The following is a 3,964-nucleotide window of genomic DNA, read 5'->3' as shown; positions in this document are numbered from 1 at the left end:
ACCCACCAGTGCAGCACATGGACAGGGTAAGGAAAGGTGTTCACAGCAGCACTTTGACTGCACTCCTGTGTTGGAGATCAGGCTGGGTTTGGGGCTGTGTTTTGGGTTTGAATGCTTTTCCCCAAAAGGGACTATTTCTCCACAAATGCTAATTAATTAATTTTTTTTTTACAGGATTGGTTATTGATCCCTTCCCTGTGGATACAGAGACTCAAGAGGAGGAACAATCCCAGATGTGTTTCCTTTGTGCTGGATTTCTGACCTTCACCAGAGGGGATTCTGTGCCCATAACCTGGTACACTTCATGCTTCTTCCAAAGAAAACTTCCCAGCTTTTCTAAATGCACACAGGGTTGCTGCCTTGCCAGGGCATATGTTTGATTAATGGAACTTCCCTTATCAGAATCACAGAGTGAGAAGAAAAAATAATAAGTTTACTACTGACATCACATGTCCCTTTAATAACTATAGACCTTACTGAGTTTCACAAAGGGGAAAACAGTTACCTACAGTTTCCTGATAACAATAGTAAAGTACAACTAAAGTCCTGGTTTAATATGAGGTGTTTATTCCATACTGCAGGAGCATATAGGCACTTAAATGATATTCCAGATTTCAGTTGTATTAGGAGCCGAAAATAATTTTAGCAAATAAAAAGTGCTTTCTTTTCCAAATTGCTACAATCTCTAGGTGAGAAAAGATAACAAAGTGGGACAGAAAGCAAATGGATTGGGTTAATAATCTGAACCTCTGGAATTTTCAGCAATATATATTTATCATTAGGTTTTAACTGGACAACTTATTGGGCATATTGACAATATACCCCCTCTACATTCTCTACTAATTCATTTCCAAAAGATATGAGCTGCTGCTAATTAGGCAGTTGGGATAAAGGAAATGATGGGCTATTTTAATATATCATTTTTATACCTTATTTCTTCTATCTAATTTCAAATCAACTGTCCTCTATCCAAAAAGAGAAGCATTTCAGACCCTGCATTCCCCATCCCCCTTACAAAACCAAGGACATATTTGAAACTTAAGGGCAAATGTTCCATAAAACACTGCCCAACCCTTTGCAAATTCCCTGCATAACTCTCGAATGCATCCTCTAACTTTAGTCCACCCCTACTCCAAAGTTGTAATTTGCCCTCCAGTCCTTTTCTTTCTGTGTCTCTCTTTTTTTACAATCTTTGAGATGGCAATTATCTAAAGAGATGCACTTAGAGTTTTGCTTCAATTACAGATCCCTCCTCTCCGGCTCTCTGCTCTGCTGGTTTATGCTAATTTAATTGATGCATGAAGCATCAATTCTTTAATTGTTCCCTCCTTATCTGAGATTTGTCTCATGCTTTTCACCCATGGGTGTGGTGATCCACATCCCACATAGTCCCAAAGGCAGAACTGACGTTTTTGTTAAAGAAAATCCCTTGGGGCACAATCACCAAAGCTAAAGAAAAAAAATAGCAGTATTAGTGCTGACCATTAATAGTCTTTTTCTCTCCATAGAGCCGACAAAGCTTCACAAAGAGGAGTAAAAATTGTTATCTGCATTTTCGAGGTAAATGAACTGAGGCAAAGAGCAGAAAGTTACACATGACAGATCCAGACCAAGATTTGATGTGGAGCAGTAGAGGTTTGGAGGATTTGATGTTTGAGGACACTATGCCCTGTTTTTCCTTAGATGGTGATATAAAAGGGTGATATAGCTGATCTAGTAGGGTTGGTATGACTTTCCTTTCTCCTGCACATCCTTCACTTTGGTGGACTTTGTCTTCAATACATTCAGGGGATATTTTGAATGAAATGTTTCACCTTCTGTGAACCTCAACACTTCTGTCTTCATGTTTAACTCTGTCAATGCATCCCATCCCAGAATACCAAGGTATCCCTTTTGTCTTTCCATGAAAACACTTTGGTACAGAATAGATTTAAGTAACATGCTGGGAGAGAAATATTAGGTTGAGATATCAGATATTAAGGTGCCAAATGCTCTGAAACAGTGACTGGAATAAGCAGCATGAGATGCCCTTCAGAACTTGAAGGAAGCAAAGAGTGCCTGTCTCCATGCCAGCAGTCCTGGCTGAAAAATTATGTTGGGCCTAATGTCTGCAAAGACAAAATTGAATATGACACTTTCTTACTCCTCAGACCCCAAATTTCTGCTGCTGTATATTAAGCATCCCCCTTGTGAAGTTAAAGTAGCTCATAGAAGTGTTAAGTAAAAAGTCAAAACTTACATGGGAACTGTTACACTTTCTCTGTGTGGCCATAATGAGGTTATTTATGGTACATGTAGGAAAGATTAAAGGTTTTCATAATAAAGGAAAGCAAGAGCTCGAGAACGGGGTGTCTCCTAACAGCAGTGACTCTCAAGATGGGATAAATCACCCAAGTAACCATTAAAACTTCAAGAAGATTGCTTGTAAACCTCCAAGCAATGCCAATAAAGCATATTCCTTGCCACAGAACAGTCCATATGGTGGAGCTCAGCAGTTTTTCAAAACTGAGGGCTGCTCACCATTTAACCCTCCTGTCTTTTTCCTTCGAGGGCACAGTGCCAGTGAACCACTATGGAATCGATGTGATCTTTAAATGTGGGAGGGACACTGAGAGCAGGCCCAGGAGAAGGGAACTCACCACTCAGAGCATCTCCAGAGATGGGCTGGATTTCTGTGCTTAACAGCTCAGTGCCATTTTTCATTGTGCTGCTTCTTGGGGGTCTCCCATCATAACACAGTCCTAGAGACACATTTTTATGAGCTTCAGGAAGTTAGGAAACTATGCCATGGCCCTTCAAGGTTCTGGGTCATTTGCATTTTAAAAAGTCAAGTCTGCCTGTTCCTTCCACTCTGAAAGGCCAAGTGAAAAGTGTAATAAATAACAATGTGAGCTTGTGTGTGGCACAGCACCAGCAACAGTGTGGGACACAGCCAGGGATCCCTCCATGAGCTCTATACCAGAGGAAAAAAAAAAAAAAAACAAAACAAAACAAAGATATTGTTCCTTTTTTTCTTTCTTTTTTTTTTTTCTTTTTTTTTTTGCCTAGTTGGTTGTTTTATGTTGGTATTATTTTTCTATTTCAGGAAAACCAAATCTAGATTTCCAGACATGACCCTACTTGCTCAGGCTGTACAAAGGTAAGTCCTGAGGAAAGTGATGCAGGAGTTAATCTGGGCCAGCACTGGCCTTAGAATAATTCCCAGAGATGGATTGTGCCTGGGCCAAATTCTACAAGAGGATTTCTCTCATGTTTCATTTCTTTTTCAAGCCTTATTCAAGAGAAGTTACCAGATCTGATCCTTGTGTTAATTCTCAAGCTTGATTTGGCAGAGTGGAACAAGTTTATGAAGAGCCTTAATTCTGCAGTCTGCAGTCTCCCCGTGGCCATGTTCAGAGAGCTTCTGGGGAAATCCAGGTACACACTCACTTCCCATAACAACTTGATTCTCACTGGGAGGGGTTTTGCTGTTGTTACAGAACAAATAAAAAATATTATAATAAAGGTGAGGAAAATCTACCTGTACCCAAATCATTCTTATCTAAGCAAATGTTCAGATTTTGGAAAATATTTTTTTTTCCCCAGCTAATGTTATAAGAAAATATTTCTGGGACAGAGAGGGTGTAAATCTAAATCCCTAATAAATACATTAACTTTAGTCCCTTGTAAAAATCAATGGGAGCAGGACATCAGTACATTCTATTAGTTTTCATGAGTAATTCCAAAGCTGTGCTGGAGGAATTGTCTTATTCAGTTGAAATCAGTGGATATCTTGGTCCAAGAATTTTGGGGCATATATGAACTGGGATTTAAAAACAGGGATGGATCCAAAGCTCCTGTCCATACTAACTAGGCTGTCACAGTCCCCAGTACAATCTCTGGATATCTCAGTGCCTGTTACACAGGCAACCTGCAGACCTGACTTTTAAGTAATGAGTATTCAAGAACCCCGAATGAAATAATG

The 3,964-nt window shown here is 39.7% G+C and overlaps 1 long non-coding RNA gene across 1 annotated transcript; it reads left to right on the top strand.

The window, feature by feature from the left end:
* The first annotated feature begins 216 nt into the window (after positions 1-216).
* LOC127477848 (uncharacterized) lies at positions 217-3,115 on the top strand. Its single transcript, XR_007907052.1, has 3 exons — positions 217-295; positions 1,509-1,560; positions 3,086-3,115. It is a non-coding gene; the product is annotated as an uncharacterized LOC127477848 (long non-coding RNA).
* The last annotated feature ends 849 nt before the right edge of the window (positions 3,116-3,964 follow it).

This window comes from Manacus candei, unplaced genomic scaffold (genome assembly GCF_025592945.1).
Source record: "Manacus candei isolate 608988 ecotype Guabito, Panama unplaced genomic scaffold, ASM2559294v1 h1tg000057l, whole genome shotgun sequence".
In the NCBI taxonomy this organism is placed as follows: Eukaryota; Metazoa; Chordata; class Aves; order Passeriformes; family Pipridae; genus Manacus; species Manacus candei.
This window is presented reverse-complemented; position numbering and strand designations above follow the sequence as displayed.